Source organism: Dendrobates tinctorius, unplaced genomic scaffold (assembly GCF_039654945.1).
Source record: "Dendrobates tinctorius isolate UK_male_01 unplaced genomic scaffold, ASM3965494v1 ptg000122l, whole genome shotgun sequence".
Classification (NCBI taxonomy): domain Eukaryota; kingdom Metazoa; phylum Chordata; class Amphibia; order Anura; family Dendrobatidae; genus Dendrobates; species Dendrobates tinctorius.
In genome coordinates, this window is record NW_027361790.1 from 6052318 (window position 1) to 6073780 (window position 21463).

A 21463-nucleotide genomic window follows, 5' to 3' on the forward strand; every position below is an offset into this window, starting at 1 on the left:
TGTGGGTGGGGCCCCTCAGGGTCTGATTTTGTGGCTGGGGCCCCTCAGGGTCTGATTTTGTGGATGGGGCCCATCAGGGTCCGATTTTGTGACTGGGGCCCCACAGGGTCTGATTTTGTGGGTGGGGCCCCTCAGGGTCCGATTTTGTGGCTGGGGTCCCTCAGGGTCTGATTTTGTGGGTGAGGCCCCTGAGGGTCCAATTTTGTGGCCGGGGCCCCTTAGGGTCTGATTTTGTGACTGAGGCCCCTCTGGGTTCGATTTTGTGGGTGGGGCCCCTCAGAGTCCGATTTTGTGGGTGGGGCCCCTCAGGATCTGATTTTGTGGCCGGGGTCCCTCAGGGACTGATTTTGTGGCCGGGGCCCTGAGGGTCCAATTTTGTGGGTGGGGCCCCTCAGGGTCCGATTTTGTGGGTGGGGCCCCTCAGGATCCGATTTTGTGGTTGGGGCCCCTCAGGGTTCAATTTTGTAGGTGGGGTCCCTCAGGGTCCGATTTTGTGGCCGGGGCCCCTCAGGGTCCGATTTTGTGGCTGGGGCCCATCAGGGTCCGATTTTGTGGTTGGGGCCCCTCAGGGTCCGATTTTGTGGGTAGGGCCCCACAGGGTCCGATTTTGTGAGTGGAGCCCCCTGGGTCCATTTTGGTGGGCGGGGCCACTCTGGGTCCGATTTAGTGGGCGGTGCCCCTCATGGTCCGATTTGGTGGGCGGGGCCCCTCATGGTCCGATTTTGTGAGTGGAGCCCCCTGGCTCCATTTTGGTGGGCGGGGCCCCCCTAGGTCTGATTTGGTGGGCAGGGCCCCTCTGGGTCCGATTTGGTGGGCGGGGCCCTTCAGGGTCCGATTTGGTGGGCGGGGACCCTCTGGGTCTGATTTGGTGGGCGGGGCCCTTCAGGGTCCGATTTGGTGGGCGGGGTCAATCTGGGTCCGATTTGGTGGGCGGGGCTCCTCAGGTTCCGATTTGGTGGGCGGGGCCCCTCAGGGTCCGATTTGATGGGCGGGGCCACTTTGGGTCCGATTTGATGGGCGGGGCCCTTCAGGGTCCGATTTGGTGGGCGGGGTCACTCTGGGTCCGATTTGGTGGGCGGGGCTTCTCAGGGTCTGATTTGGTGGGTGTGGTTCCTCAGGGTCCGATGTGGTGGACGGGGCCCCTCAGGGTCTGATTTGGTGGTTGGGGACCCTCAGGGTCTGATTTTGTGGCTGGGGCCTCTCAGGGTCCGATTTTGTGGCTGGGGCCCCTCAGGGTCTGATTTTGTGGGTGGGGCCCCTCAGGGTCTAATTTGGTGGGCGGGGCCCCTCTGGGTCTGATTTTGTGGGTTGGGCCCCTCAGGGTCCGATTTTGTGGCCGGGGCCCCTCAGGGTCCGATTTTGTGTCCGGGGCCCCTCAGGGTCCGATTTTGTGGCCGGTGCCTCTCAGGGTCCGATTTTGTGGATGGGGCCCCTCAGGGTCCGATTTTGCAGCCGGAGCCTCTCAGGGTCCGATTTTGTGGTTGGGGCCCCTCAGGATCTGATTTTGTGGCCGGGGTCCCTCAGGGTCCGATTTTGTGGCCGGGGCCCCTGAGGGTCTGATTTTGTGACTGAGGCCCCTCTGGGTTCGATTTTGTGGGTGGGGCCCCTCAGGGTCCGATTTTGTGGCTGGGGTCCCTCAGGGTCTGATTTTGTGGGTGAGGCCCCTGAGGGTCCAATTTTGTGGCCGGGGCCCCTTAGGGTCTGATTTTGTGACTGAGGCCCCTCTGGGTTCGATTTTGTGGGTGGGGCCCCTCAGAGTCCGATTTTGTGGGTGGGGCCCCTCAGGATCTGATTTTGTGGCCGGGATCCCTCAGGGTCTGATTTTGTGGCCGGGGCCCTGAGGGTCCAATTTTGTGGGTGGGGCCCCTCAGGGTCCGATTTTGTGGGTGGGGCCCCTCAGGATCCGATTTTGTGGTTGGGGCCCCTCAGGGTTCAATTTTGTAGGTGGGGTCCCTCAGGGTCCGATTTTGTGGCCGGGGCCCCTCAGGGTCCGATTTTGTGGCTGGGGCCCATCAGGGTCCGATTTTGTGGTTGGGGCCCCTCAGGGTCCGATTTTGTGGGTAGGGCCCCTCAGGGTCCGATTTTGTGAGTGGAGCCCCCTGGGTCCATTTTGGTGGGCAGGGCCACTCTGGGTCCGATTTAGTGGGCGGTGCCCCTCATGGTCCGATTTGGTGGGCGGGGCCCCTCATGGTCCGATTTTGTGAGTGGAGCCCCCTGGCTCCATTTTGGTGGGCGGGGCCCCCCTAGGTCTGATTTGGTGGGCAGGGCCCCTCTGGGTCCGATTTGGTGGGCGGGGCCCTTCAGGGTCCGATTTGGTGGGCGGGGACCCTCTGGGTCTGATTTGGTGGGCGGGGCCCTTCAGGGTCCGATTTGGTGGGTGGGGTCAATCTGGGTCCGATTTGGTGGGCGGGGCTCCTCAGGTTCCGATTTGGTGGGCGGGGCCCCTCAGGGTCCGATTTGATGGGCGGGGCCACTTTGGGTCCGATTTGATGGGCGGGGCCCTTCAGGGTCCGATTTGGTGGGCGGGGTCACTCTGGGTCCGATTTGGTGGGCGGGGCTTCTCAGGGTCTGATTTGGTGGGTGGGGTTCCTCAGGGTCCGATTTGGTGGACGGGGCCCCTCAGGGTCTGATTTGGTGGTTGGGGACCCTCAGGGTCTGATTTTGTGGCTGGGGCCTCTCAGGGTCCGATTTTGTGGCTGGGGCCCCTCAGGGTCTGATTTTGTGGGTGGGGCCCCTCAGGGTCTAATTTGGTGGGCGGGGCCCCTCTGGGTCTGATTTTGTGGGTTGGGCCCCTCAGGGTCCGATTTTGTGGCCGGGGCCCCTCAGGGTCCGATTTTGTGTCCGGGGCCCCTCAGGGTCCGATTTTGTGGCCGGTGCCTCTCAGGGTCCGATTTTGTGGATGGGGCCCCTCAGGGTCCGATTTTGCAGCCGGAGCCTCTCAGGGTCCGATTTTGTGGTTGGGGCCCCTCAGGATCTGATTTTGTGGCCGGGGTCCCTCAGGGTCCGATTTTGTGGCCGGGGCCCCTGAGGGTCCAATTTTGTGGGTGGGGCCCCTCAGGGTCCGATTTTGTGGGTGGGGCCCCTCAGGATCCGATTTTGTGGTTGGGGCCCCTCAGGGTTCAATTTTGTAGGTGGGTCCCTCAGGGTCCGATTTTGTGGCCGGGGCTCGTCATGGTCCGATTTTGCGGCCGGGGCCCGTCAGGGTCCGATTTTGTGGTTGGGGCCCCTCAGGGTCCGATTTTGTGGGTAGGGCCCCTCAGGGTCCGATTTTGTGGGTAGGGCCCCTCAGGGTCCGATTTTGTGAGTGGGGCCACTCAGGGTCCGATGTTGTGGCCGGATCCCCTCAGGGTCCGATTTTGTGGGTGGGGCTGATCAGGGACCAATTTTGTGGTCGGGGCCACTCAGGGTCCAATTTTGTGGGTGGGGCCCCTTAGGGTCCGATTTTGTGGGTTGGGCCCCTCAGGGTACAATTTGGTGGGCGGAGCCACTCTGGGTCTGATTTGGTGGGCGGGGCCACTCTGGGTCCAATTTGGTGGGCGGGGCCACTCTGGGTCCGATTTGGTGAGCTGGGCCCCTCAGGGTCTGATTTGGTGGGCGGGATCTATCAGAGTCCGATTTGGTGGGCGGGGCCCCTCAGGGTCCGATTTGGTTGGCGGGGACCCTCGGGGTCCGATTTGGTGGGCGGGATCCCTCGGGGTTCGATTTGGTGGACGGGATCCCTCGGGGTTCGATTTGGTGGGCGGGGCCCCTCAGAGTTCAATTTGGTCAGCAGGGACCCTCAGGGTCCGATTTTGTGGTTGGGGCCTTTCAGAATCCGACTTGGTGGGCGGGGTCCCTCAGGGTCCAATTTGGTGGGCGGGGCCCCTCACGGTCCAATTTGGCGGGCGGGGCCACTCTAGGTCTGATTTGGTGGGCGGTGCCACTTTGGGTCCGATTTGGTGGATGGGGCCCTTCAGGGTCCAATTTGGTGGGTGGGGACACTGAGTCTGATTTTGTGGGTTGGGCCCCTCAGGGTCCGATTTTGTGGCCGGGGCCCCTCAGGGTCCGATTTTGTGTCCGGGGCCCCTCAGGGTCCGATTTTGTAGCCGGTGCCTCTCAGGGTCCGATTTTGCGGTTGGGGCCCCTCAGGGTCCGATTTTTGGGGCCGGGGCCCCTCAGGGTCCGATTTTGCGGGTGGATCCCCTCAGAGTCCGATTTTGCGGGTGGGGCCCCTCAGGGTCCAATTTTGCGGGTGGGGCCCCTCAGGGTCCGATTTTGCAGGTGGGGCCCCTCAGGGTCCGATTTTGCGGATGGGGCCCCTCAGGGTCCGATTTTGTGGCCGGGGCCCCTTAGGGTCCGATTTTGCGGGTGGGGCCCCTTAGGGTCCGATTTTTGGCCGGGGCCCCTCAGGGACCGATTTTGAGGGTGGGGCCCCTCAGGGTCTAATTTGGTGGGCGGGGCCCCTCAGGGTCCGATTTTGTGGGTGGGGCCCCTCAGGGTCCGATTTTGTGGCTGGGGCCCCTCAGGGTCCGATTTTGTGGCTGGGGCCCCTCAGGGTCTGATTTTGTGGCTGGGGTCCCTCAGGGTCTGATTTTGTGGGTGGGGCCCCTCAGGGTCCGATTTTGTGACCGGGGCCCCTCTGGGTCTGATTTTGTGGTTGGGGCCCCTCAGGGTCCGATTTTGTGGCCGGGGTCTCTCAGGGTCCGATTTTGTGGCTGGGGCCCCTCAGGGTCTGGATTTGTGGGTGGGGCCCATCCGGGTCAGATTTTGTGGGTGGGGCCCCTCAGGGTCCGATTTTGTGGCTGGGGCCCCTCATGGTCTGATTTTGTGGCTGTGGCCCCTCAGGGTCTGATTTTGAGGGTGGGGCCCCTCAGGGTCTAATTTGGTGGGCGGGGCCCCTCAGGGTCCGATTTTGTGGGTGGGGCCCCTCAGGGCCCGATTTTGTGGCTGGGGCCCCTCAGGGTCTGATTTTGTGGCTGGGGCCCATCAGGGTCCGATTTTGTGACTGGGGGCCCACAGGGTCTGATTTTGTGGGTGGGGCCCCTCAGGGTCCGATTTTGTGGCTGGGGTCCCTCAGGGTCTGATTTTGTGGGTGAGGCCCCTCAGGGTCCAATTTTGTGGCCGGGGCCCCTTAGGGTCTGATTTTGTGACTGAGGCCCCTCTGGGTTCGATTTTGTGGCCGGGGTCTCTCAGGGTCCGATTTTGTGGGTGGGGCCCCTCAGCGACCGATTTTGAGGGTGGGGTCCCTCAGGGTCTAATTTGGTGGGCGGGGCCCCACAGGGTCCGATTTTGTGGGTGGGGTCCCTCATGGTCTGATTTTGTGGGTGGGGCCCCTCAGGTTCTGATTTTGTGGTTGGGGCCCCTCAGGTTCTGATTTTGTGGCTGGGGTCCCTCAGGGTCTGATTTTGTGGGTGGGGCCCCTCAGGGTCTGGATTTGTGGGTGGGGCCCATCCGGGTCAGATTTTGTGGGTGGGGCCCCTCAGGGTCCGATTTTGTGGCTGGGGCCCCTCATGGTCTGATTTTGTGGCTGTGGCCCCTCAGGGTCTGATTTTGAGGGTGGGGCCCCTCAGGGTCTAATTTGGTGGGCGGGGCCCCTCAGGGTCCGATTTTGTGGGTGGGGCCCCTCAGGGTCTGATTTTGTGGGTGGGGCCCCTCAGGGTCCGATTTTGTGGCTGGGGCCCCTCAGGGTCTGATTTTGTGGCTGGGGCCCATCAGGGTCCGATTTTGTGACTGGGGCCCCACAGGGTCTGATTTTGTGGGTGGGGCCCCTCAGGGTCCGATTTTGTAGCTGGGGTCCCTCAGGGTCTGATCTTGTGGGTGAGGCCCCTCAGGGTCCAATTTTGTGGCCGGGGCCCCTTAGGGTCTGATTTTGTGACTGAGGCCCCTCTGGGTTCGATTTTGTGGCCGGGGTCTCTCAGGGTCCGATTTTGTGGGTGGGGCCCCTCAGCGACCGATTTTGAGGGTGGGGCCCCTCAGGGTCTAATTTGGTGGGCGGGGCCCCTCAGGGTCCGATTTTGTGGGTGCGGTCCCTCATGGTCTGATTTTGTGGGTGGGGCCCCTTCAGGTTCTGATTTTGTGGTTGGGGCCCCTCAGGTTCTGATTTTGTGGCTGGGGTCCCTCAGGGTCTGATTTTGTGGGTGGGGCCCCTCAGGGTCTGATTTTGTGACTGGGGCCCCTCAGGGTCTGTTTTTGTGGTTGGGGCCCCTCAGGGTCCGATTTTGTGGCCGGGGTCTCTCAGGGTCCGATTTTGTGGCCGGGTCCCCTCAGGGTCTGGATTTGTGGGTGGGGCCCCTCAGGGTCCGATTTTGTGGGTGGAGCCCCTCAGAGTCCGATTTTGTGGCTGGGGCCCCTCAGGGTCTGATTTTGTGGCTGGGGCCCCTCAGGGTCTGATTTTAAGGGTGGGGCCCCTCAGGGTCTAATTTGGTGGGCGGGGCCCCTCAGGGTCTGATTTTGTGGGTGGGGCCCCTCAGGGTCCGATTTCGTGACCTGGGCCCCTTAGGGTCTGATTTTGTGACTGGGGCCCCTCTAGGTTCGATTTTGTGGCCGGGGTCTCTCAGGGTCCGATTTTGTGGTTGGGGCCCACTCAGGATCCGATTTTGTGGGTGGGGCCCCTTAGGGTCTGATTTTGTGGGTTGAGCCCCCTGGGTCCATTTTGGTGGGCGGTGCCCCTCATGGTCTGATTTAGTGGGCGGTGCCCCTCATGGTCTGATTTGGTGGGCGGGGCCCCTCATGGTCCGATTTGGTGGGCGGGGCCCCCTGGGACCGATTTGGTGAGCGGGGCACCTCTGGGTCCGATTTGGTGGGCGAGGCCCTTCAGGGTCTGATTTGGTGGGCGGGGTCAATCTGGGTCCGATTTGGTGGGCGGGGCTCCTCGGGGTCCGATTTGGTGGGCGGGGTCAATCTGGGTCCGATTTGGTGGGCGGGGCTCCTCAGGTTCCGATTTGGTGGGCGGGGCCCCTCAGGTTCCGATTTGGTGGGCGGGGCCCCTCAGGGTCCGATTTGATGGGCGGGGCCCCTCTGGGTCCGATTTGGTAGGCGGGGCCACTCTGGGTCCGATTTGATCGGCGGGGCCCTTCAGGGTTCGATTTGGTGGGCGGGGTCACTCTGGGTCCGATTTGGTGGGCGGGGCTTCTCAGGGTCTGATTTGGTGGGCGGGGCTCCTCAGGGTCCGATTTGGTGGACGGGGCCCTTCAGGGTCCGATTTGGTGGGCGGGCCACTCGGAGTCTGATTTGGTGGGCGGGGCCCCTCAGGATCCGATTTGGTGGGCTGTGCTACTCTGGGTCTGATTTTTTGAGCGGGGCCACACTGGGTCCGATTTGGAGGCCAGGGTGGCTCAACCTCCGATTTGGAGGCCGGGGTGGTTCAGCCTCCGATTTGGAGGCCGGGGTGGTTCAGCCTCCGATTTGGAGGCCGGGGTGGCTCAGCCTCCGATTTGGAGGCCGGGGTCACTCAGCTTTCGATTTGGCGCGCCGGCCCTTTAAGACTCATTTCGGTGCGCTGGCCCTTTAAGAATCACTGTGGCACGTCGGCCCTTTAAGAGCCAGGGTGGCTCACTGGGCTTCTAAATCCACTTTGTCGCACATTCTATCTCAGGGGCATGTGTCATGTGATGAAGCTAGATTTGCATTTGTGCTGTGGGTTTCACTTTAAGAGCTGATATTATGTGGCAGAATCTCTGTCCTTGGGATGTCATGTGACGTTCATAGGCGTTGGCATAGTAACTGGGTCTGCCTGCGCATATCAATGAGCTCAACTGCCATTTTAATCGCCTCAGGGCACGTTTTGCCATTACCCATTGAAAAGCATTGGAGCCAGTGCATTCCAATGACGGGAAAAAAAATTTTCAAACGCAAATTGCGCAAAAACTACAAATCCGATCGACACGAAAAATACTTAGCACACCTCTCATGGACGCTGGCTTCGAAACAACACCTCAACGGCGTCTGTGCGTGTAGCGGTTCGGGCTGTATTAATTGCGGAAATCAACTTAATAACTAGATGTGTATTTCCTGAAGGAAGTACAGATAGTGGTTTGAAATGCTGCCCGGGCTGCCCCTTTAAGAGAGACTTGCCTGCTGCACCTGCAAGACTTTCAACTCAGGATCTGTTTTAACTGTGGGTGCCTCTCAGGGGCCACTTTGGCCTCAGGGTCCGATTTTGTGGGTGGGGCCCTCAGGGCCCGATTTTGTGGGTGGGGCCCCTCAGGGTCCGATTTTGTGGCCGGGGCACCTCAGGGTCCGATTTGGTGGGTGGGGCCCCTCAGGGTCTGATTTGGTGGCCGGGTCCCCTCAGGGGCTGATTTGGTGGGTGGGGCCCCTCAGGGTACAATTTTGTGGCCGGGGGCCCCTCAGGGTCTGATTTGGTGGTTGGGGCCCCTCAGGGTCCGATTTTGTGGGTGGGGCCCCTCAGGGTCCGATTTTGTGGCCGGGGCCCCTCAGGGTCCGATTAGGTGGGTGGGGCCCCTCAGGGTCCGATTTTGTGGCCGGGGCCCCTCAGGGTCTGATTTGGTGGTTGGGGCCCCTCAGGGTCCGATTTTGTGGGTGGGGCCCCTCAGGGTCCGATTTTGTGGCTGGGGCCCCTCAGGGTCCGATTTGGTGGGTGGGGCCCCTCAGGGTCCGATTTGGTGGGTGAGGCCCCTCAGGGTCCGATTTGGTGGCCGGGGCACCTCAGGGTCCGATTTGGTGGGTGGGGCCCCTCAGGATCTGATTTGGTGGCCGGGTCCCCTCAGGGGCTGATTTGGTGGGTGGGGCCCCTCAGGGTCCAATTTTGTGGCCGGGGCCCCTCAGGGTCTGATTTGGTGGTTGGGGCCCCTCAGGGTCCGATTTTGTGGGTGGGGCCCCTCAGGGTCCGATTTTGTGGCCGGGCCCCTCAGGGTCCGATTTTGTGGTTGGGGCCCCACAGGGTCCGATTTTGTGGTTGGGGCCCCTCAGGATCCGATTTTGTGGTTGGGGCCCCTCAGCGTCCGATTTTGTGGTTGGGGCCCCTCAGGGTCCGATTTTGTGGTTGGGGCCCCTCAGGGTTCAATTTTGTAGGTGGGGTCCCTCAGGGTCCGATTTTGTGGCCGGGGCCAGTCAGGGTCCGATTTTGTGGGTGGGGCCCCTCAGGGTCCGATTTTGTGGGTGGGGCCCCTCAGGGTCCGATTTTGTGGGTGGGGCCCCTGAGGGTCCGATTTGGTGGGTGGGGCCCCTGAGGGTCCGATTTGGTGGGCGGGGCCCCTCAGGGTCCAATTTTGTGGTTGGGGACCCTCAGGGTCCGATTTTGTGGTTGGGGCCCCTCAGCGTCCGATTTTGTGGTTGGGGGCCCTCAGGGTCCGATTTTGTGGTTGGGGGCCCTCAGGGTCCGATTTTGTGGGTAGGGCCCCTCAGGGTCCGATTTTGTGGCCAGCGCCCCTCAGTGTCCGATTTCGTGGCCAGGGTCCCTCAGGGTCCGATTTCGTGGCCGGGGCCCATCAGTGTCCGATTTTGTGGCCGGTGCCCCTCAGGGTCCGATTTTGTGGGTGGGGCCCCTCAGGGTCCGATTTTGTGGGTGGGGCCCCTCAGGGTCCGATTTTGTGGCCGGGGCCCCTCAGGGTCCGATTTTGTGGTTGGGGCCCCTCAGGGTCCGATTTTGTGGCCGGGTCTACTCAGGGTCCGATTTTGTGGGTGGGGCCCCTTAGGGTCTGATTTTGTGGGTGGAGCCCCCTGGGTCCATTTTGGTGGGCAGGTCCACTCTGGGTCCGATTTTGTGGTTGGGGCCCTTCTGGGTCCGATTTTGTGGTTGGGGCCCCTCAGGGTTCGATTTTGTGGGTGGGGCCCCTCAGGGTCCGATTTTGTGGGTGGGGCCCCTCAGGGTCCAATTTGGTGGGCGGGGCCACTCTGGGTCTGATTTGGTGGGCGAGGCCACTCTGGGTCCGATTTCGTGGGCGGGGCCACTCTGGGTCCGATTTGGATGCCAGGGTTGCTCAGCCTCCTTTTTGTAGGCCAGGGTCTATCAGCCTCCGATTTGGAGCCTTGGGTCACTCAGCTTTCGATTTGGTGCGCCGGCCCTTTAAGACTCATTTTGGTGCGCCAGGTCTTTAAGAATCACTTTGGCGCGTCGGCCCTTTAAGAGCCAGGGTGGCTCACTGGGCTTCTAAATCCACTTTGGCGCACACATTCTCTCTCAGGGGCATGTGTCATGTGATGAAGCTAGATTTGCATTTGTGCTGTGGGTTTAGCTTTAAGAGTTGATATTATGTGGCAGAAGCCCTGTTCTGGAGATGTCATGTGACGTTCGTAGGCGTTGGCATAGTAACTGGGTCTGCCTGCGCATATCAATGAGCTCAACTGCCATTTCAATCGTCTCAGGGCACGTTTTAAGCTTCCCATTGAAAAGCATTGACACAGTGCATTCCAATGACGGGAAAAAAAATTTTCAAACGCAAATTGCGCAAAAACTACAAATCCGATCGACACGAAAAATACTTAGCACACCTCTCATGGACGCTGGCTTCGAAACGACACCTCAACGGAGTCTGTGCGTGTAGCGGTTCGGGCCGCATTAATTGCAGAAATCAACTTAATAATAATAATAAGAAGAAGAAGAAGAATAAGTTAGCAGCGTTCGGATTACAATATAGTGGTTTTTTCAAACCACTATAATAATAAGAAGAATAAGTTAGCAGCGTTCGGATCACAATATAGTGGTTTTTTCAAACCACTATAATAAAACAGCTGTGTAGGAGGCTTAAAGATGAGCAAGAAAAGCCAAACGCTGCTACAGTAGTGACATTGTTTAGGACACTGATCATAGTACATACAACATGGCAAAACTGAGCACAGCAACTATATACAAGATAGTTATTCTGTATCAGGAAGATGTCTCCCAGGCAAAGATTTCAAAGCTGCCTGTGGCTTCAAGATTTGCTGTCCAAACTCTTTTGAAGAAACTCCAAGAAATGTGCAATGTTGAGGACTGTAGACATAGTCGTTGGCCAAGGAAACTTAGCGCAGCAGATAAAATCTACATCATGGTTACTGCCCTTGAAAATCAGAAGATATTGAGCGGTGCTATGAACTCAGAACTGGTAGCAACTGATGGGACACAGCCAGTGGCATAACTACAAAGTTATGGGCCCCGGTTCAAACTTTCAAATGGGGCCCCCCATGCCAAAATACATGCACATCTCTGCTCCGTACACCTCGTACACACGCGGCTCCGTTCCATACACCTCATACACATGCAGCTCCACTCTGTACACCTCATACACACGCGGCTCAGCTCCATACACCTCATACACACGCGGCTCTGCTCCATACACCTCGTACACACGCGGTTCCGCTCCGTACATCTCGTACAAACGCGGCTCCGTTCCGTACACCTCATACACATGCGGCTCTGCTCCGTACACCTCATACACACGCAGCTCCGCTCCGTACACCTCATACACATGCGGCTCCGCTCTGTACACCTCGTACACACACGGCTCCGCTCTGTCCAAAATTGTACACACACAGCTCTGCTATATCCACACTGTAAACCCATCCTGACCCCACACATAAACTTTACCTCATCCAGCACCATGGCAACCAGCACAGCAAAGTCCTGCAGATATCAAGGCCCCTGATCATGTGACCTCTGACTCCTCCCCTCCTGTGACCTCATCACAGGTCCTGTGCGCACATTAGAGAACAGCCTAGAGGCGACATTGCATGTTGTTACAGGCTCCTGTCAGTGCGGTGGGTCTCTGCGGGAGGGCGAGGAAGGGGTGCATGGGGGGGCGAGGTGGCTCAGTGCAGTGCGGGAAAAATAGACTCCCGGGCGGGACGCGGTGGGGTCAAAAACGGGACTGTCCTGCGAGAATCTGGACGGTTGGGAGATATGACTCCCCCGGGCCCGGTCGCAGTGGCGACTGCTGGGACCGTAGTAGTTATTCCCCTGGACACAGCTATCTACTGTTTAAATAATTCTACACAAAAGTAGTGCTCGTGGAAGAATTGTGGCCAAAAAGACACACTTTTGACAAGCAAGACCAAGCAACTCAACTATGCATGCAAACAGGGCCGGACTGGGACTAAAATTCAGCCCTGGCATTTGAAGTTACACAGGCCCACTAGTCACATGGTGACTATATAATATTTTTGTACAGTTGTAGGTTACAAGCAGTGAGAGGAGATTAACACGACTATATACCATGTAGTCACAGCTGTGTCCAGTATTTCAGCTCAGTCCTATTTATTGCTTTTAGGTACAGTACTCCTCCCAAAGCTCTGTCCCCTTTTGTATGCACGGTGACAGAATTCCTGGCAGAACTGCTATCCATTGGGCCACCAGACCCCCTGGTCATAGCTGCCCCTATCATACCTCCCAACTTTTGAGGAAGGGTAAGAGGGACAAAGACTGCGGCGCGCGCAGCACGCCGCTGCAAATTTTAAGCTACGCCCGGCCACACCCATTCCACAACTAGTCACACCCATGTCCACGCCTAATCGCACCCATTTAGCACTGCTGATCACACTGACTTGTACTGAGGGCACAGTGACTGGCATTATGGGCACACTGACTGGCACTAAGGAAGAGAGAAAACAGAGAGAGAGAGAAAAAAGAAAAAAAAGAAAGAAAGAAAGAGGGGAAAAAAGAAAGAAAGAACAGAGAGAGACAGTGAAAGAACAGAGAGAGAGAGAAAGAAAGAGGGGAAAGAAAGAACAGAGAGAGACAGAGAAAGAATAGAGAGAAAGAAAGAGGGGAAAGAAAGAACAGAGAGAGACAGAGAAAGAATAGAGAGAGAAAGAAGTAAAGAAAAGAAAGAAAGAAAGAAAGAAAGAAAGGAAAGAAAAAGAAAGAAAGAGGGGAAAGAAAGAACAGAGAGAGAGAAAAAGAAAATGAGGGAAAGACAGAACAGAGAATGAGAAAGAACAGAGAAAGAAAGAAAAAGAGAGAAAGAAATAAAGAAAGATTCTATAAAGATACTATAGCAGCCCGGCTCCCATTGTAGTGCCCACCTGAGCCTCCCGATGCAGGACCTATCATGATCCGCTCACAAGGCCGACATCCCCGATTCCAAGGCGATCCTGCTGTCTGCGCTGTCGGAGGAGGACATGGTGATGGATCTGAAGCATTCCTGGTTCTGTTACATTCTCCTTAAGAAATTATCTCATTTCCGGTCAGCTTCAAGCACATCACTTCAGGTGGAACATCACGTGTGTGTTTTAAAATGTTCCTCGGGGCTCCGCCGTGTACTCCTGTGTCCGTGGGAAAAGCCCGCTTTGTATGCTTTGTACACACTTGGCTCCGCTCCGTACATCCCGTACACATAAGGCTCCGCTCCGTATACCCCAAACACACGCAGCTCCGCTCGGTACACCAAGTACACACGCGGCTCCGCTCCGTACACCTTGTACACGCGGCTCTGTTCCGTACACCTCATACACACACGGCTCCTCTCCATACACTTCGTACACACGCGGCTCCGCTCCGTACACTTCGTACACACGCGGCTCCGCTCCGTACACCTCGTACACGCGGCTCCGCTCTGTACACCTCGTACACGCGGCTCTGTTCCGTACACCTCGTGCACGCGGCTCCACTCCATACACCTCGTGCACGCGGCTCCGCTCCATACACCTCGCGCACGCGGCTCCGCTCCATACACCTCGTGCACGCGGCTCCGCTCCGTACACCTCGTGCACACGGCTCCGCTCCGTACACCTCGTACACGCGGCTCCGTTCCGTACACCTCGTACACGCGGCTCCGCTCCGTACACCTCGTGCACGCGGCTCCTCTCCGTACACCTCGTGCACGCGGCTCCTCTCCGTACACCTCGTGCACGCGGCTCCGCTCCGTACACCTCGTGCACGCGGCTCCGCTCCGTACACCTCGTGCACGCGGCTCCGCTCCGTACACCTCGTGCACGCGGCTCCGCTCCATACACCTCGTACACGCGGCTCTGTTCCGTACACCTCGTACACGCGGCTCTGTTCCGTACACCTCGTACACGCGGCTCCGCTCCGTACACCTCGTGCACGCGGCTCCTCTCCGTACACCTCGTACACACACGGCTCCGCTCCGTACACCTCGTGCACGCGGCTCCTCTCCGTACACCTCGTGCACGCGGCTCCTCTCCGTACACCTCATACACACACGGCTCCGCTCCGTACACCTCATACACACACGGCTCCGCTCCATACACCTCGTACACACACGGCTCCGCTCCGTACACCTCGTGCACGCGGCTCCTCTCCGTACACCTCGTGCACGCGGCTCCTCTCCGTACACCTCGTACACACACGGCTCCGCTCCGTACACCTCGTGCACGCGGCTCCTCTCCGTACACCTCGTACACACACGGCTCCGCTCCGTACACCTCGTACACACACGGCTCCGCTCCATACACCTCGTACACACACAGCTCCGCTCCGTACACCTCGCACACACACGGCTCCGCTCCATACACCTCGTACACACGGCTCCGCTCCGTACACCTCATACACACACGACTCCGCTCAGTACACCCCACACACATACAGCCCTGCTACATCTACCCTGTAAACCCCTCCTGACCCCACACATACTTATCTCATCCAGCACCATGACAACAGCACAGCAGAGTCCTGCAGACACCAAGAGGCAAGGCTGTGCGCACAGGACCTGTGATGAGGTCACAGGAGGGGCGGAGTCAGGGGTCACATGATCAGGGGTCTGGACAAAGGCTCCTGATCATGTGACCCCCTGACTCCTCTCCTCCTGTGACCTCATCACAGGTCCTGCGAACAGAGAAGGCAAGCGACACTGTGAGTGGCTGCGGGGGGGAGGGGGTCTCATGCTGCGGCGAGGATGGGGTGCGTGGGGGAGGCGTGGTGGCTTATCTCCCTGCAGTGCGGGAGGAACTTGGAAACTATCGGGCCGGCGGCAGGAGCCACAGTGGCCGCAGCAGCTGACAAGCGGCCATTTGATCGGGCGCTGCCGCCCGCGGCCCACATGACAGCGGCCCAGCGGGAAAATGCCCGGTTGGTTATATTGCCAATCCGGGCCTGCATGCAAACATAGGAACTGGTGAGCATAAAAAGATGCTCTGTACTGATGAGTCAAAATTTTAATTTTCTGGCTGTGACAGAAGGCAGTTTGTTTGCCGAATGGCTGGGGAGTCGTAGGCTATGTGCACCACATGATGTGTTTTTCATGGAAATGGGCCAAAATTGCTATGGAATCCTTATGATAGCTAATTCAATGAGAATCCTGAAGTGCTGTGCACATGATCTGTAATTTTCATTGAGCATTTGCAGTGCTTTTTTTTCTGAGGCATGTCAATTCCATGTGTGGATTTTTAGCGTTTTTCACCCATTGACTTCAATTGAGTCAGTCAAATCTGCAGGTATAAAAATGTTTGTGGATTTGCTGAGCTTTTGTTTGCATTTTTTACAGGCTTCCTATGATGTTTCACATGATGTCATCTGTGTGACAGAGTAGAAAACATCAGTGCCACGGTACTGATTGACGGTAAGGTTACCGCCGGTAGATCACTACCATGAGAGCACTGCGGGGTCACGCTGTTAGATGTCGGCATGACCTCGCAGAGATACTGTGACCCCACAGAGATACTGTGACCCGCAGTAAAAAGCTTACTGTGGGTCAGCAGGCGTCAGCTGATAAATGACTATTCCTCACATCAGGCTACGTCTGCTGTCACTGATAAAACTGATAGCAGGAGCCACTGATGGGAGAAGTCTCTCGGCAGCCAGCACCTGTGCTCAAACTTAAAAAAACTTAAAACTTAAACTTAAAAAAACATGTAAAATAATTAAATACATATTCAGATAAAAATATAAAACATATTATACTCACCTAATACCAAATTCCTGATGCCCTTGACACCTATAAAAAAATGTAAAATAAAAAACAACATATACTCACTTTAATGCCCAATCTCTGATGCCCAATCTCCTGTAAACAATCAAAAATAATAAACAACCATATACTCCCCTGTCTGCCATAGTCCACGTAATTCAGAGTGTCCCACGGTGATCTCACATGTATAAAAGTCACATGAGATATGACTGCTCTCTACGGCCACTGGTGATACACTGACAGGAGCATCATCACCCTGCAGTGTATAGCACTGAGTTGCCATGAGAGAGGTCACATAAGTTCAACAGCTATTTAGCCCTGGTGATCTCACTTATGGCACAACTGCTGTGTGAGAACTTTCTCATGTAATGGTGGTGCCATATTGGGGATCACCGGAGCTGATGAACTCTGGTGAACTCTCTCACCTCAGCTCAGCGCTATACACTGCAGGAGCGATTACACGCTCCTGTTTCAGTGTGTAGCTGGCTGTCCTTGAGACAGTCATCAAGATCGTCATGAGACATTATGGATTATTATCTTCTCTGCAGACAGGTGAGGAATATTGTGGTTTATCATTTTATTTTTGTTGCAGGAGACATATGCTTCGGTGAATTAGGCGTTCGGTGATTATGGTTTAATTTAGATTCAATAGAGGACTGTGTTATTATTTCAAATAAAGTTTAGTCTGGATGTGTGTGTGTGTTTTATAATATTATTATGGGATTAATTATGGGGGTGTCTTATAGATGCCTGTCCATTACTAACTTATAGCCACCTGACAAAATAAGGGTGACATCAACCCCCTCAACCATTACCCCACTTGCCACCGTTAGAGTGGGAAGAGTCTGGCTAAGCACCAGATTTGGTGCAGCTTATAGATGTGTCTTTTCTGGGGTGGCTGAGAGCTGATGTTTTTTGTCTGGGAGTGGGCCAATATCCATGCAAAAAACGCATATAAAAACCATATTTTTGCCTCCACTTTTTTGCTACCAAGAGATGCAGAACCGTTGCAGAAATTTCTGCAAGCAAATACTCAACGTGTGCACATACCCTTAAGGTAATGAGTGTCTGCAGGTAACAGTGAGGGGTGGTGGAGGCAATTTGTAAGTTTATGGCTGCATTTAACCAAATGGAATAGGGGATTTGGTCATCATTAGTGGTGTCCTCAATGTTGAGAAATACTAGAAGATACTTATCTGTTATGCAATACAAGCAGGGAGGTGTATGATTGTCTACGAATTTATACTGAAGCAGGACAAAATCCACAAACATTCAATGTCATTAAGAACCATCTTCAGTGCAAAGAAGAACAAGGAGTCCTGGAAGTGATGCTATAATCCCAACTGAACCCTGAACTCAACATCATCAAATCTGTATTGTATTACATGAAGAAACATAAGAATTTGCACAAGTCTACATGCTTAGAAGATGTGTGGTTAGTTCTCCAAGATGTTTGGGACAACCTCCCTGCAGAGTTCCTTCAAAAACTGTGTGCCAGTGTTCCTGGAGGAATTGATGCTATTATGTTGTTTTAAAGGCAAAGGCCAGTCACACCACATATTGATTTGATTTAGATTTCTCTTTTGTTCATGTTTTAATTATTAAAAATAAACTATTAACGCTTCTATTCATGAAAACATCCTTGCGTAGCAGCATTCTTTCCACAATTGCCTCAAACTTTTACACATAGCTGTTAAAATATATATATTTTCTATGATTTGTACCAATGTTTCATATGGTATATCTGAAAAATACTGACATGTTTAAAGAGACAAAAAAGAACTACAAGCTGTAACATGATATAACAGAAACAGTATACACCACTGACTGTACAATGGATAAGAAATACATAGATAAAATTGCTTCCAGCTGATTTCTCACTGTGTACTAATGTAGAGAACAAGGTGACAGAACACAAGAAATCACATCTTACATTTTCCGCATTACAAGAGTTAAACTTTAAGAAAGCAAACTATACCGCACCTGGTAATGCAGCGGGAACAAGGATATCCCTGAAATGTCCTATAGTGCCGGAGTCACAGGAAGAAGAGTGCGTTCAATTCATTGCACTCTCTCGTGCTGCTCATTGGTTGCTATCACTCACACCCCTGTTCATTGTTTCCATTAAAGTGCTAACCTATTATTAAGAGAATGACCTTTACTGCTGATTTCACATTGAACTTGTATATTTCATGTATTTTCAAAGCTAATGCAAACCTTTCAGCTGGATTGAATAAAATGCATTGCATTCCTTCTTAACTTACATATTACATGTGATTGATAAGTACAGAAATAACCTTTATATATTCACAATATCAAGGCCAAGCTGTCAAAATCATTTCATTCTGTAACCTGCATCTACTTGTCCATGAAACTGCGCCCCCATAATCTAACATGTAGCTATAGTAATTATTTAAAGGAGTCTTTCGCCCTCAAATTTCAATTTAAACTACTGTGGGTAAATTAGCTCCTATAAAAAAATGATACCTGCCATATTGATTAATCTTTAATTGTAAATGGTTTTATTGCATATGCAAATTAGGTTCTTTGCGGAACCCTTGGCGATGTCAAAGGTCAATTACACCTCTTCGCCCCAGCACACCGGACATCTCCCTATAGATTGAATTACGTTTCCGGTTCTGAATGAGCTTCCTGAATTGGATCACTGGCCCCGCACATGCGCACTGACACTGCAGTAGTGGAACAGGTGTGAACATCATGTCAGTGCAGGCGTGCACTTATTCCTCTCTGCTGATTACTGTGCCTGCTCTCTGCACATTGGATAGCACAGTAGTGAGTGAGGAATGAGAGTAAAGGTACTGTCACACTAAGCGATATCGCTAGCAATATCGCTATAACTTGTGACGTTATAGCGATATTGCTAGCGCTATCTCTGTGTCTGATACTTACCAACGACTGGCTCCCCAGCTGGTTATTGCTGATCGTGCGAGAACGTCCAGGACTGTTTCTCGTCATCAGCTTCCTGCGGCGCTTCCTGTGGAGAGACGAGCGTGGAGCCGGGCGGGAGGACGCAGGATCGCCTAGTGTGACAGGTAAGTAGCGACCCCCGTCCCCAGCGATGTCGCTGGTGAGATCTGCCTGTGTGGCAGCTCACTAGCGACCACTTAGCGATGTACCAGCGATCCTGACCGCGTCATATTGCTTGTCGGGTACATCGCTAAGTGTGACAGTACCTTAAGCACGTACTAGCACAGGGCATCGGTTGCTTGCTAGGCTCCTGCAGTGTCGGTGCGGATGTGCAGTGACAGGGACTGAATTCACACAGCATTCACTCTGGGCAAGCGAGTGCTATCAATCAAGCAAAGGGGTGGTGCGCGCATGTTGATGACAGGGCAGAACAGGGCATTGAACTCTTGGCCGTTCACCGAGAAGACATAATTTGCATGTGCAATAAAACATTTTTTGTTCCCACAGTGAGCTTTTAGTGAATTTTTGATGTTGCAGAATTTCAGCACCATTTCTACACCTATTAAGTAAATTAGGTTACTTGTGTTTTTTCACTACGCTTTTGAGTGCGTTTTTACGTGTTATGTTGCGTTTTTGACTTTGCAGATTTTCCTCCTGTTCATATGTCATGTTTCAATTAAAGCTGCTTTGTTCTGATACTTTCTGGTATTTGGCTTTTTGCGGATTACATGAGTTTTTGACGCATTTCCGCTGCAGAATTGCAAAAAAAAAACCCATGTACATTTCTTACATTTGGATTATTTGCATCTAATGCAAGTTTAGAGGGAAAATACGCCCATAAAACTCAGCTAACCGCGTGAGAAATTGACATGTTGTAGATTTGAAACTTGCGCCACAGGTCAGTTTGAGTAAAAAAGAACCAATGAGCATGAGATTTCTCTAAATCCCATCCAGTTTGCTGGAACTCTAAAGTTTGTATGCCCACAATGAGTTTTTGTTGAGTTTTTGACTCTACATATTTTTGTAGCATCGAAAATGTAGCATCTTACAGATCCAGCACAGTGGATGGGATTTATAGAAATCTCATGGCCACTGTACATTTTTTACTGGCTGCTGCTCCTCACTTGGATTGAGAGTCACAACCTCTTAGAAAAACACAAAGCTGTCATGCACCATCATGAAATACATGCAATGCTGTCATGCACAGCTGACACCCGCTGGAATTCCCGCCTCCAGGTGGTGCTATATTCTTAGTCCTCAGCGCCGTTAAAAAGCGACACTGAGGAAGACCATCATTAAAAGGTGTTTTGGCGGTCATTAAGCTGTTAAAACACGACATACCAAAAGCAGCAGCTGAAAATAAAATCAATATAAACACGTAAAAAAAAAGGACTCAAAAAATGCAATGAAAAACTGCAGGTGACCTAATTTAGCTTATTGGTGCAGAAATGCTACAGAAAATTGCAACATCAAAAACATACCAAATGCTGATTAAGGGAACTTTGCCTTTAGAGGCAGATAATGGCTGAACAACACCGCTATCATCTACAAGGAAATATGCCGATTTACCTACTGAGCCCACATCAAAGACAGGTACCCGAAATTGGACATGTCAGTACGTCTAGTGTCAGGAAGGGGTTAATGACCTTATATGCTCACTTAGCAGGTCCTATATCCCTTATTTACCCCAATGTTGACAGTGCACGGCTGCATCCTACGAGGATCCCATCGATTATACTATTAAGACATTTGTATTTGATATACCGAAGGGATCTCACAGGGAAACACCTGTAAAAGAGGAACTGTTATATGGAATGCACCTGTTGAGTGTTCGCTACACCACATTACAGACAGGACAAGGCACGCTACCATTAACCTGAATACCTTGCATGGTTGACCTTGCAATGACAGTTACCGAGGCACTAAAGATATTCGTTTTACTTTTGGCATCTCACCATAACAACAATGCAAAGCTAAAATGGAGTGGAAAATCTGCTCCTTAGTATGCCTGGCTTCTGTCTGTGTATTTAGGTGCATGGTTTGTGTCAGTAAATGACTGATTAGCAGGAAAGAAAGTCAGGTACAAATACGTTTCTTTTTCCAAGTGTCAAGAATTGTCCAGCATTTCAGCGTTGAAATTCACAATAAGTTTGAAGCAACAGTCTAAAATATGCCTGCTAAAATAAATATGTATTTTTATCTGATCAGTAGTTTTATCAATATGAATGGCTCCTGTATAGGCCAGGTTCAGACAGGCGCATTTCACGGCCCACAATGCCCCGACTGACAGTGAGTGTCCTGACCTGAACTTAATAGACAAATATGTGGCTGTAAGTTTGGGTTGGTGACCTTTAGTCAGTCAGGGCATTGTGGTCCCTATACAAACCATTAAATATGCCAAATGAACCTGACCTTACAGTGATAACTGTTTTGTAGCATTTAAGTCTTAAAATTATGTCACCAGGAGACTGCATAGAAATAAAAACAATCATAACAGCAGTAAAAAAATTTTACTGTACATCCAGTTGCGTAACTAGAGTCTGATGGACTCCTGTGCAAAATTTGGACTGCCCCCATGATGATTATATATATATATACATATATATATATATATATATATATATATATATATATTGCTCAAAAAAATAAATGGAACACTTGAACAACAGAATATAACTCCTAGTAAATAAAACTTCTGTGAAATCAAACTGTCCACTTAGGAAGCAACATTGATTGACAATCAATTTCACATG

At 53.3% G+C, this 21463-nt stretch overlaps 1 protein-coding gene across 2 annotated transcripts in view; it reads right to left on the reverse strand.

Annotated features, from left to right (window-relative positions):
- SLC16A7 (solute carrier family 16 member 7) overlaps positions 1 to 21463 on the reverse strand; it is a 210254-nt gene that overhangs the window by 164999 nt on the left and 23792 nt on the right. The window contains exon 1 of one of the 2 annotated variants that reach the window (XM_073541524.1): positions 17766 to 17874. The exons of the other annotated variant lie outside the window; for it this stretch is intronic. The gene's annotated coding sequence lies outside the window, so the exon portion shown is untranslated. Of the gene's footprint in view, positions 1 to 17765; positions 17875 to 21463 lie in introns of those variants that run through there. 2 annotated transcript variants of the gene reach the window in all.